The sequence below is a fragment of the Scyliorhinus torazame genome, chromosome 17, assembly GCF_047496885.1.
Source record: "Scyliorhinus torazame isolate Kashiwa2021f chromosome 17, sScyTor2.1, whole genome shotgun sequence".
Taxonomy (NCBI): Eukaryota; Metazoa; Chordata; class Chondrichthyes; order Carcharhiniformes; family Scyliorhinidae; genus Scyliorhinus; species Scyliorhinus torazame.
Genome location: NC_092723.1, coordinates 83,523,517 through 83,536,904, shown reverse-complemented (window position 1 = coordinate 83,536,904; position 13,388 = coordinate 83,523,517). Strand labels below are relative to the sequence as shown.

At 51.7% G+C, this 13,388-nt stretch overlaps 2 non-coding genes across 2 annotated transcripts; both read left to right on the top strand.

Annotated features, from left to right (window-relative positions):
- Positions 1–1,457: 1,457 nt before the first annotated feature.
- LOC140394603 (U2 spliceosomal RNA) lies at positions 1,458–1,648 on the top strand. Its single transcript, XR_011935920.1, has one exon. It is a non-coding gene; the product is annotated as a U2 spliceosomal RNA (small nuclear RNA).
- Positions 1,649–7,536: 5,888 nt separating this feature from the next.
- On the top strand, positions 7,537–7,732 carry LOC140394701 (U2 spliceosomal RNA). The gene has a single exon (XR_011935984.1). It is a non-coding gene; the product is annotated as a U2 spliceosomal RNA (small nuclear RNA).
- Positions 7,733–13,388: the final 5,656 nt, after the last annotated feature.

Genomic DNA, 13,388 nt, shown 5'->3' with positions numbered 1-13,388 from the left:
ACCATCTGACCTGGACTTGCAAAATTCTGCCAATTGTCCTGGCTTGAGACAATTCACACCTCTTTATCTTGGGGTTACCCCTATCTCTGGATCTGTAAAGACTTAATTACCTGCAAATGCTCGCATTCAAAGCATTGTCTTGCATCTTTGACTTTGTCTATATATATGTTTCTGGAACATACCTCTTCATTCACCTGAGGAAGGAGCAGTGCTCCGAAAGCTAGTGATTTGAAACAAACCTGTTGGACATTAACCTGGTGTTGTAAGACTTCTTGATTTGATGGGAGTCAATGGATGGGAGGCTGGTTTGCGTGATGGACTGGGCTACACTCACAACCTTTTGTAGTTTCCTGCGGTCTTGGGCAGAGCAGGCTCCATACCAATAAGAATGCTTTCTATGGTGCATCTGTAGAAGTTGGTGAGGGTCGTAGCTGAGAAAGTAGAGTCGTTGGTGGGCTTTGTTAACTATAGTGTCGGCATGGGGGGACCAGACGGGCTGTTGGTGATCTGTACACCTAAAAACTTGAAGCTCTCGACCCTTTCTACTTTGTTCCCATTGATGTAGACAGGGGCATGTACTCCACTACGCTTCCTGAAGTGCATGACAATCTCCTTCGTTTTGTCGACATTGAGGGAGAGATTATTATCGTCGCACCAGTTCACCAGATTCTCTATCTCATTCCTGTACTCTGTCTCGTCATTGTTTGAAATCCGACCCACTACGGTGGTGTCATCAGCAAATTTGAAAATCGAGTTGGAGGGGAATTTGGCCACACTGTGCTGTGCTTCTTACTGTGCTCACCCCAGTCCAACGCCGGCATCTCCACACAAACGTTTCAACAAGAGGGCCTCGTTTAACAAGCCAAAACCAGTATCACATGAGTGAGACTTGGGCTAGCAGAATGCCTTTCATGATACAGCCTTTGGACGTGAGGAGAAATCTTTTTGCGCAGCCCGAGTGGTTAGAATCTGCAATGCACTGCCTGAGAGCAGTTTCAAGCCTGCCTTTCAAAAGACAAGGGAATTATTATCTGAAGGGAAAATATTTGCAGGGCTACGGGGAAAAGGCAGGGCGAGTGGCACCAGGCGAGTTGGTTGCTGCTGCTGCATTCTCACCGGCAAGACTTGCAAGTGTTTTCAAAAGCTTGCTCCGCAGCAGCCGCCTGTGACAGTGACGTGGGTGAGGATAGGCACACCCCTCTCCCATCTGATTGGGAGAGTCACCATCTGGTGGCGTACTGGTCATCTACATAACTGTCATGCAGTCTGAGTGCAAAAGGGGAAAAGAGGCAAGTTCTGTCAATGAATCTTCTGTTCCAATGAGAAAGGCCAGGAGCAATATGCCAAGAGTGAAAGTGTCAGTGCTTAACTTACATCGAAAAGTCTTTGAATGCGCTCAGCCTGCTGTAAAAGAGGGAAGGCATATGGGACTTGGGCAATACAAGAGCGGCGCCGGCATCGCTTCTCGGCCTTTTGGCTAAGATCAAGTGTAGTATCTGTTCTTATCAGTTTAATATCTGATACGTCCCTTATCTGGGGACCATATATTAAATTGATTTTTGGAGCAGGGAGATGGAATAGGGGCTTGCTCCGTCCACTCCACGCATCGACCTGGTATTGCAGTATCTCCAGGAACGGTGCACACCACCCCTTTATGGGGAATTTCAAAGTCAAAAAACAGCTCAAACACATACAAATATACACTTTATTCACATTTCTTTCATCACACAACAAAACGCTTCGTCAAGTGGCTGCTGCTACTCAGCTTCTACGGGGTGTGATGAAGGATGACGAAAGGCCTCATCTTACAAGCACAAGGGGGAAAGCAAACAAATTCAAAATTGACCACCCATTTCACTGCAAAATCCTACCAACTGTCCTGGCTTGACACAATTCACACCTCTCAAACCTGGGGTTACCCCATCTCTGGATCTGTAAAGATTTAATCACCTGCTAATGCTTGCATTCCAAGCATTGTCTGGCATCTTTGAATCTGTCCATATATATGTTTCTGGAGCATACCTCTTCATTCACCTGAGGAAGGAGCAGCGCTCCGAAAGCTAGTGACATCGAAACAAACCTGTTGGACTTTAACCTGGTGTTGTAAGACTTCGTACTGTGCTCACCCCAGTCCAACGCCGGCATCTCCACATCATTTCACTGTTGAATGTGGATTACTCCGCTTCTCGGCCTTTTGGCTAAGATCAAGTGTAGTCTCATTTGATCGAGAGAAGCTGAGGATTTCCATGTCGATCGTGGATTGGAGAACTCGGAGGGATTGAAGTCGTCAAAGAAGAAACGTTTGGAGCTTGGCTGCTATTGGTGGATCTACATGCTGGCCTAAACCTCGGGTTTAGGCCTAACGCCGATACAGTTTCACACCCAACGTACGAGCTATGGATGCAGCTGCATCCCGACCACCAGGCTGGGGCGTGCGAAACACTGTCCGAGTCACAGTGAAGAAAACGGATGGAGAGTCACCTTTGGACCGGAAACACTTCGTGAAGAAGGTGCTGCTCGAGTGCTGTGGGTTTAAAGCAACAGAGATCTTCTGCTTGCAAAACTTCCCCAAGAATGGTTTCTTTGATGTCACCTTCAAGAGCGTCGCAGCGTGCATCAAATTCTTGAACGTCTTCAAGGAAAAAGGTAACCAGAGTCCCTTGTCGATCCTGACTGCGGAACCTCTGTTTACGCTACCGGCACAGCGAAATCGGGTTGTTACACTGCACACGTACAACCCCCACGTCCCTGTATCTGATGTGCTCACGTTCCTCGCCAGGTACGCTGAGCTGAAAAGTGACAGCGTGCAAGTGAAAGACACCTTCGGCATCTGGACAAGTGAGCACCAGGTCAAGGTGACCCTAAGAACGGACAGCAACGGAGCCATCCTGCATCCCCCCTCCAATTTCGCTATTGGAGTAAATCGTGGCTACCTCTACTACGTGGGACAGCCACGAGTATGCCACACCTGTGGCAAAACGGGGCATGTTGCCGCAAACTGCAGTGTGACCTTCTGCAAGAACTGCAGGCAGGAGGGACACATGACTAAGGACTGCAAAGAAGACAAGTGCTGCAACCTGTGTGGGGAGGCCGGCCATCTTTACAGGGCCTGCCCGAAACGCGGGGCGACATACGCTGAAATCATCAGCAGCGGAGTCAAAAAGGCGACCAGAGAGGAGGTGCATACACCCTCCACCGAAAAAGACACCATGGTTCAGAATGAGGAAAAGCAACAGAAGGGCCCCCAACAAAAAGAGGAGGCCCCAGCACCTCCTGACAACCCAACCCCAGCCCCATCTGATGAGGAACACTCAATGGAAGAGGAAGAGGATGGGACAAAGAATAAAGAGCCCTGGGAAACCGTGAACAGGGACAAACGTAAGAGGAAACAAAAAAACAAACTGAAGAACCCCCTGAGGGGTAGTGGCAAAAAGCGACACCTCTCAGCCGGCGCACTTAGTGCCGACACCTCATCCGATGAGGGAAAACAGGACAAGAATCGGCCTCAAATAAAGAGGCAAAGCACCGACGTGGAACAGAAGGCACAGACCCCCCAGACCACCGACCGGGAAGAAAACAAGGTCACAGACCAACCCCCGATAGCAACGAGCAGCAATAACCCAGGTGAAGACCGGCCTGCAACCCCAACACCTACTGACTGCCACGACGAACCCCAGGGCTACACCACCCCCCCAATGCATCTGCATCAAAATCACGGGGCCAGTACGGACCAGAACAGTTTTCTCAGCCCTGCAACTGTGCTAAAGTTTGCGAGCACCACCGGCATGCTGGGGAACATTCAACAGCTGGAACAGCCAACTGTATAGACTCTGGACTCTTGAGATTGGTAAATCTATCTTTTCATAATGGGTTTAAAAATTGCATCCATAAATGTGCGAAGCATCAAAGATACTTCGCGGTGTGTAGCCACACTCAACTATTTGGCAAATGTAAAAGCTGACCTACTGTTCCTGCAGGAGTGCGGAATTCCGCACCTCAGCAACTACAGGCGCTGGTCGAGCTGGTGGTCCCACGGGCCATCCATCTGGTCAGGAGGAAACGACTGCCGCTCCTCCGGCCTGGGTATTCTGCTGCGGGGAGGCAACTTCACCATCTCCGACGTTAAGGAGGTGGTGGGCGGGCGCCTCCTCGTAGCAGACGTGAAATACAAAAACACCCCTCTCAGACTTATTAATGTGTACGCCCCGGCCGTAAAAAGTGAGCGGCTGGCAGTTCTTCAGCAACTCCCACTGCTGTTGGCCACCTCCAAGCCGGTCATCCTGGGTGGTGACTTCAACTGCATCATCGATGCGGCTGGACGATCCAGCAAAGCCGACAGCAAACTAGACGCTACGTCCAGACTCCTGATGGAAACGGTAAAAGACGCCAAGCTGCTCGACGTCTGCAGCAACCCTGCAGACGGCGCGCAGCGTAGATATACATGGTCACGGCCGGACGGGTCCGTCCGCTCCAGGATAGACTTCTTTTTTGTGTCCCGAGCTTTCACGGTCAGGTCCACCGACGTAACGCCGGTGTTCTTCTCTGACCACTGCCTCCTACTGGCCGACTGCCACCTGCAGGAAGACCAGGGGGTAGGCAGGGGGACGTGGAAGCTAAATGTAAAACTGCTGACCCCTGAGAACATCGAGGAACTCAGGAGGGATTACAAAGGTTGGAGAACCGTGAAACCCCTCTTTGAGGCCCCACATCTCTGGTGGGAAGCAATCAAGGGGAATATCAAGAGGTTTTTCATCCTCAAGGGCGTTCAAAAGGTGAGAGAGAGACGAGGGGTCATGTCCAGGCTCCAGAAAAGTATGCAAAATTTGCTCCAGCTGCAGTCGATGGGGGTGGATGTCAAGGAGGATCTCCAAGAGGTGAAGAGCCAGCAAGCCTCGCTCTACACCTCGGAGGCCTCCAAGGTTATCTTCCGTTCCAGAGTCCGCTCCGTGGAGCAGGACGAAAAGTGCTCACGCTTCTTCTTCCAAAAGGTGCACAGAGACACCTCTGTGATCAGCAGCCTGAAGGAAGAAGATGGCTCTGAAAAGTCATCGCAGTCTGACATCCTGAGGATCAGCCAATCCTTTTATGCCGGACTGTATGACCTGAAGCCAACAGATAGCACTGTTTCCCAGACCTTCCTGTCGACTATCACGGAGGTCATAGGCGACAGCGAGCTGGAAAACCTGGACAAACCACTAACTCTGGACGAGCTGACAAAGGCCGCCAAGTCCTTCGAGACGAGTAAAACTCCCGGAAGCGACGGCTTACCGGTTGAGTTGTATTCGGCTCTGTGGGACTGGATGGGCCCAGACCTGCTGGAAGTGTACGAGAGTATGCTTCTGGAAGGCAGCATGTCAGAGTCCATGAGGAAAGGCATCATCACCCTCATCTACAAACAGAAGGGGGAAAGGGAAGAAATTCGAAATTGGCGACCCATTTCACTGTTGAATGTGGACTACAAAATTCTAGCAAAGGTCATCGCCAATCGGGTCAGGTCTGCTCTGGAGTCGGTGATCCACCCTGACCAGACCTGTGCTGTACCCGGCAGGAAGATCTCTGATAGCCTCGCGCTACTCAGGGATACGATCGCCTACGTGCAGGACAGGGGGGTGGACACTTGCCTCATCAGCCTTGACCAGGAGAAGGCTTTTGACAGAATATCGCACACCTACATGATGGATGTGCTCTCCAAAATGGGGTTTGGGGAGGGAATTCGCAATTGGATCAAACTGCTCTACACAAACATCTATAGCGCAGTCTCAATCAATGGGTGGGAATCAGAAAAGTTCCAGATCAGATCTGGAGTCAGGCAGGGCTGCCCTCTCTCCTCTGCCCTTTTTGTGTGCTGCATAGAACCTTTTGCCGAGTCCATCAGGAGGGATCCGGGTATAAGAGGAGTGACGATCCCAGGCAGTGGAGGCATGCAAGTCAAGGCCTCCCTGTACATGGACGACGTTGCCGTCTTCTGCTCGGATCCCGCGTCTGTGCGCAGGCTCTTGACCACCTGCGACCAGTTTGAACTGGCCTCTGGAGCCAAGGTAAACCGGGGCAAGAGCGAGGCCATGTTCTTTGGGAACTGGGCCGACCGGTCCTTTGTCCCCTTCACTGTCAGGTCAGATTACCTGAAGGTGCTGGGGATATGGTTCGGAGCTGCTGGGGCGTGCACCAAAAACTGGGAGGAGCGCATAGGAAAGGTAAGACAGAAACTGGGCTGGTGGGAGCAACGCTCCCTCTCCATTGCGGGCAAAACCCTGGTCATCAGGTGTGAGGTACTCTCGGTGCTACTGTACGTGGCGCAGGTCTGGCCCATAACCCGACCCTACGCCACAGCAGTCACCCGGGCCATCTTCAAATTTATCTGGCGATCCAAGATGGACCGTGTCCGAAGGGACACCATGTACAAACCTCTGGAGAAGGGAGGGCGGAACGTACCCAACGCCTCCCTCATCCTGTTGGCCACCTTTGTGTCCAGCTGCATCAAGCTGTGCGTGGATCCCCAGTATGCAAACACCAAGTGTCACTACATACTGAGGTTCTACCTGTCCCCGGTGTTGCGAAGGATGGGCCTGGCCTCATTGCCGCGGAACGCTCCAAGTAGTTGGACCGTACCGTACCACCTGTCCTTTGTGGAAAAGTTTTTGAAGGAAAACACCTTTGACCACAAGGCAATGAAGCAGTGGTCAGCACGTAATGTCCTCGAGGCCCTCAGGGAAAAGGAGACCGTGGAGGACGTTGGATGGTTCCCTGAGCAGACTGCCAGAGTCATCTGGCAGAACGCCTCATCACCAGAACTTTCAAACAAGCACCAAGACCTAGCTTGGCTGGTGGTGAGAAGGGCCCTCCCTGTCAGATTCTTCATGCACACCCGAAGGCTCTGCACCAATGCACGCTGCCCTCGGAGTGGCTGTGGGGGAAATGAGACGGTCACACACCTCCTTGTGGAATGTGCCTTTGCAAAGAAGGTCTGGAGAGAGATGCAGTGGTATTTGTCAAGGTTTATCCCAAACAGATCTGTGACACAGGACTCTGTGCTCTACGGACTGTTTCCAGGGACACACACCGAGACAAATATCAACTGCTGCTGGAAGGTCATCAACTCGGTAAAAGACGCTCTTTGGTCTGCCCGAAACTTGCTGATCTTCCAGTGCAAAGAATTGTCCTCGACCGAGTGTTGCAGACTGGCACATTCCAAGGTCCAGGACTACGTGCTGAGGGACGCACTCAAGCTTGGGGCAGCTGCCGCCAAGGCGCAATGGGGAAAGACCACTGTGTAAAGTCTTTCCAGCAAAGGTACACCGAGGGGAGCGTAACAGTGTAAAGCCCCTCGGTCTGGGCAACCAACACTCCAATGTATAAAACAAACATGACAATGTAAATATTTAAGAAGGAATTGTAATGTAAAGAGTGATATGTGTATGACAATATCAAAATTGAATGAAAGAAAGTCAAGGCAACATGTAACCCTGCCGGAAATGTACAGTCAAGACAATTTGAAATGTTTCTGTAATGCTCATGATAAATTTTTATGAATAAAGTATATTTTTTTGAAAAAAAAAAATAAAAAAAAAAAATAAAAAAATCTGTTCTTATCAGTTTAATATCTGATACGTCCCTTATCTGGGGACCATATATTAAATTGATTTTTGGAGCAGGGAGATGGAATAGGGGCTTGCTCCGTCCACTCCACGCATCGACCTGGTATTGCAGTATCTCCAGGAACGGTGCACACCACCCCTTTATGGGGAATTTCAAAGTCAAAAAACAGCTCAAACACAGACAAATATACACTTTATTCACATTTCTTTCATCACACAACAAAACGCTTCGTCAAGTGGCTGCTGCTACTCAGCTTCTACGGGGTGTGATGAAGGATGACGAAAGGCCTCATCTTACAAGCACAAGGGGGAAAGCAAACAAATTCAAAATTGACCACCCATTTCACTGCAAAATCCTACCAACTGTCCTGGCTTGACACAATTCACACCTCTCAAACCTGGGGTTACCCCATCTCTGGATCTGTAAAGATTTAATCACCTGCTAATGCTCGCATTCCAAGCATTGTCTGGCATCTTTGAATCTGTCCATATATATGTTTCTGGAGCATACCTCTTCATTCACCTGAGGAAGGAGCAGCGCTCCGAAAGCTAGTGACATCGAAACAAACCTGTTGGACTTTAACCTGGTGTTGTAAGACTTCGTACTGTGCTCACCCCAGTCCAACGCCGGCATCTCCACATCATTTCACTGTTGAATGTGGATTACTCCGCTTCTCGGCCTTTTGGCTAAGATCAAGTGTAGTCTCATTTGATCGAGAGAAGCTGAGGATTTCCATGTCGATCGTGGATTGGAGAACTCGGAGGGATTGAAGTCGTCAAAGAAGAAACGTTTGGAGCTTGGCTGCTATTGGTGGATCTACATGCTGGCCTAAACCTCGGGTTTAGGCCTAACGCCGATACAGTTTCACACCCAACGTACGAGCTATGGATGCAGCTGCATCCCGACCACCAGGCTGGGGCGTGCGAAACACTGTCCGAGTCACAGTGAAGAAAACGGATGGAGAGTCACCTTTGGACCGGAAACACTTCGTGAAGAAGGTGCTGCTCGAGTGCTGTGGGTTTAAAGCAACAGAGATCTTCTGCTTGCAAAACTTCCCCAAGAATGGTTTCTTTGATGTCACCTTCAAGAGCGTCGCAGCGTGCATCAAATTCTTGAACGTCTTCAAGGAAAAAGGTAACCAGAGTCCCTTGTCGATCCTGACTGCGGAACCTCTGTTTACGCTACCGGCACAGCGAAATCGGGTTGTTACACTGCACACGTACAACCCCCACGTCCCTGTATCTGATGTGCTCACGTTCCTCGCCAGGTACGCTGAGCTGAAAAGTGACAGCGTGCAAGTGAAAGACACCTTCGGCATCTGGACAAGTGAGCACCAGGTCAAGGTGACCCTAAGAACGGACAGCAACGGAGCCATCCTGCATCCCCCCTCCAATTTCGCTATTGGAGTAAATCGTGGCTACCTCTACTACGTGGGACAGCCACGTGTATGCCACACCTGTGGCAAAACGGGGCATGTTGCCGCAAACTGCAGTGTGACCTTCTGCAAGAACTGCAGGCAGGAGGGACACATGACTAAGGACTGCAAAGAAGACAAGTGCTGCAACCTGTGTGGGGAGGCCGGCCATCTTTACAGGGCCTGCCCGAAACGCGGGGCGACATACGCTGAAATCATCAGCAGCGGAGTTAAAAAGGCGACCAGAGAGGAGGTGCATACACCCTCCACCGAAAAAGACACCACGGCTCAGAATGAGGAAAAGCAACAAAAGGGCCCCCAACAAAAAGAAGAGGCCCCAGCACCTCCTGACAACCCAACCCCAGCCCCATCTGATGAGGAACACTCAATGGAAGAGGAAGAGGATGGGACAAAGAATAAAGAGCCCTGGGAAACAGTGAACAGGGACAAACGAAAGCGGAAACAAAAAAACAAACTGAAGAACCCCCCGAGGGGTAGTGGCAAAAAGCGACACCTCTCAGCCGGCGCACTTAGCGCCGACACCTCATCCGATGAGGGAAAACAGGACAAGAATCGGCCTCAAATAAAGAGGCAAAGCACCAACGTGGAACGGAAGGCACAGACCCCCCAGACCACCGACCCGGAAGGAAACAAGGTCACAGACCAACCCCCGATAGTAACGAGCAGCAACAACCCAGGTGAAGACCGGCCTGCAACCCCAACACCTACTGACTGCCATGACGAACGCCAGGGCTACATCACCCCCCCAATGCATCTGCATCAAAATCACGGGGCCAGTACGGACCAGAACAGCTTTCTCAGCCCTGCAACTGTGCTAAAGTTTGCGAGCACCACCGGCATGCTGGGGAACATCGAACAGCTGGAACAGCCAACTGTATAGACTCTGGACTCTTGAGACTGGTAAATCTACCTTTTTATAATGGGTTTAAAAATTGCATCCATAAATGTGCGAAGCATCAAAGATACTTCGCGGTGTGTAGCCACACTCAACTATTTGGCAAATGTAAAAGCTGACCTACTGTTCCTGCAGGAGTGCGGAATTCCGCACCTCAGCAACTACAGGCGCTGGTCGAGCTGGTGGTCCCACGGGCCATCCATCTGGTCAGGAGGAAACGACTGTCGTTCCTCCGGCCTGGGTATTCTGCTGCGGGGAGGCAACTTCACCATCTCCGACGTTAAGGAGGTGGTGGGCGGACGCCTCCTCGTAGCAGACGTGAAATACAAAAACACCCCTCTCAGACTGATTAATGTGTACGCCCCGGCCGTAAAAAGTGAGCGGCTGGCAGTCCTTCAGCAACTCCCACTGCTGTTGGCCACCTCCAAGCCGGTCATCCTGGGTGGTGACTTCAACTGCATCATCGATGCGGCTGGACGACCCAGCAAAGCCGACAGCAAACTAGACGCTACGTCCAGACTCCTGGTGGAAACGGTAAAAGACGCCAAGCTGCTCGACGTCTGCAGCAACCCTGCAGACGGCGCGCAGCGTAGATACACATGGTCACGGCCAGACGGGTCCGTCCGCTCCAGGATAGACTTCTTTTTTGTGTCCCGAGCTTTCACGGTCAGGTCCACCGACGTAACGCCGGTGTTCTTCTCTGACCACTGCCTCCTACTGGCCGACTGCCACCTGCAGGAAGACCAGGGGGTAGGCAGGGGGACGTGGAAGCTAAATGTAAAACTGCTGACTCCTGAGAACATCGAGGAACTCAGGAGGGATTACAAAGGTTGGAGAACCGTGAAACCCCTCTTTGAGGCCCCACATCTCTGGTGGGAAGCAATCAAGGGGAATATCAAGAGGTTTTTCATCCTCAAGGGCGTTCAAAAGGTGAGAGAGAGACGAGGGGTCATGTCCAGGCTCCAGAAAAGTATGCAAAATTTGCTCCAGCTGCAGTCGATGGGGGTGGATGTTAAGGAGGATCTCCAAGAGGTGAAGAGCCAGCAAGCCTCGCTCTACACCTCGGAGGCCTCCAAGGTTATCTTCCGTTCCAGAGTCCGCTCCGTGGAGCAGGACGAAAAGTGCTCACGCTTCTTCTTCCAAAAGGTGCACAGAGACACCTCTGTGATCAGCAGCCTGAAGGAAGAAGATGGCTCTGAAAAGTCATCGCAGTCTGACATCCTGAGGATCAGCCAATCCTTTTATGCCGGACTGTATGACCTGAAGCCAACAGATAGCACTGTTTCCCAGACCTTCCTGTCGACTATCACGGAGGTCATAGGCGACAGCGAGCTGGAAAACCTGGACAAACCACTAACTCTGGACGAGCTGACAAAGGCCGCCAAGTCCTTCGAGACGAGTAAAACTCCCGGAAGCGACGGCTTACCGGTTGAGTTGTATTCGGCTCTGTGGGACTGGATGGGCCCAGACCTGCTGGAAGTGTACGAGAGTATGCTTCTGGAAGGCAGCATGTCAGAGTCCATGAGGAAAGGCATCATCACCCTCATCTACAAGCAGAAGGGGGAAAGGGAAGAAATTCGAAATTGGCGACCCATTTCACTGTTGAATGTGGACTACAAAATTCTAGCAAAGGTCATCGCCAATCGGGTCAGGTCTGCTCTGGAGTCGGTGATCCACCCTGACCAGACCTGTGCTGTACCCGGCAGGAAGATCTCTGATAGCCTCGCGCTACTCAGGGATACGATCGCCTACGTGCAGGACAGGGGGGTGGACACTTGCCTCATCAGCCTTGACCAGGAGAAGGCTTTTGACAGAATATCGCACACCTACATGATGGATGTGCTCTCCAAAATGGGGTTTGGGGAGGGAATTCGCAATTGGATCAAACTGCTCTACTCAAACATCTATAGCGCAGTCTCAATCAATGGGTGGGAATCAGAAAAGTTCCAGATCAGATCTGGAGTCAGGCAGGGCTGCCCTCTCTCCTCTGCCCTTTTTGTGTGCTGCATAGAACCTTTTGCCGAGTCCATCAGGAGGGATCCGGGGATAAGAGGAGTGACGATCCCAGGCAGTGGAGGCATGCAAGTCAAGGCCTCCCTGTACATGGACGACGTTGCCGTCTTCTGCTCGGATCCTGCGTCTGTACGTAGGCTCTTGACCACCTGCGACCAGTTTGAACTGGCCTCTGGAGCCAAGGTAAACCGGGGCAAGAGCGAGGCCATGTTCTTTGGGAACTGGGCCGACCGGTCCTTTGTCCCCTTCACTGTCAGGTCCGATTACCTGAAGGTGCTGGGGATATGGTTCGGAGCTGCTGGGGCGTGCACCAAAAACTGGGAGGAGCGCATAGGAAAGGTAAGACAGAAACTGGGCTGGTGGGAGCAACGCTCCCTCTCCATTGCGGGCAAAACCCTGGTCATCAGGTGTGAGGTACTCTCGGTGCTACTGTACGTGGCGCAGGTCTGGCCCATAACCCGACCCTACGCCACAGCAGTCACCCGGGCCATCTTCAAATTTATCTGGCGATCCAAGATGGACCGTGTCCGAAGGGACACCATGTACAAACCTCTGGAGAAGGGAGGGCGGAACGTACCCAACGCCTCCCTCATCCTGCTGGCCACCTTTGTGTCCAGCTGCATCAAGCTGTGCGTGGACCCCCAGTATGCAAACACCAAGTGTCACTACATACTGAGGTTCTACCTGTCCCCGGTGTTGCGAAGGATGGGCCTGGCCTCATTGCCGCGGAACGCTCCAAGTAGTTGGACCGTACCGTACCACCTGTCCTTTGTGGAAAAGTTTTTGAAGGAAAACACCTTTGACCACAAGGCAATGAAGCAGTGGTCAGCACGTAATGTCCTCGAGGCCCTCAGGGAAAAGGAGACCGTGGAGGACGTTGGATGGTTCCCTGAGCAGACTGCCAGAGTCATCTGGCAGAACGCCTCATCACCAGAACTTTCAAACAAGCACCAAGACCTAGCTTGGCTGGTGGTGAGAAGGGCCCTCCCTGTCAGATTCTTCATGCACACCCGAAGGCTCTGCACCAATGCACGCTGCCCTCGGAGTGGCTGTGGGGGAAATGAGACGGTCACACACCTCCTTGTGGAATGTGCCTTTGCAAAGAAGGTCTGGAGAGAGATGCAGTGGTATTTGTCAAGGTTTATCCCAAACAGATCTGTGACACAGGACTCTGTGCTCTACGGACTGTTTCCAGGGACACACACCGAGACAAATATCAACTGCTGCTGGAAGGTCATCAACTCGGTAAAAGACGCTCTTTGGTCTGCCCGAAACTTGCTGATCTTCCAGTGCAAAGAATTGTCCTCGACCGAGTGTTGCAGACTGGCACATTCCAAGGTCCAGGACTACGTGCTGAGGGACGCACTCAAGCTTGGGGCAGCTGCCGCCAAGGCGCAATGGGGAAAGACCACAGTGTAAAGTCTTTCCAGCAAATGTACACCGAGGGGC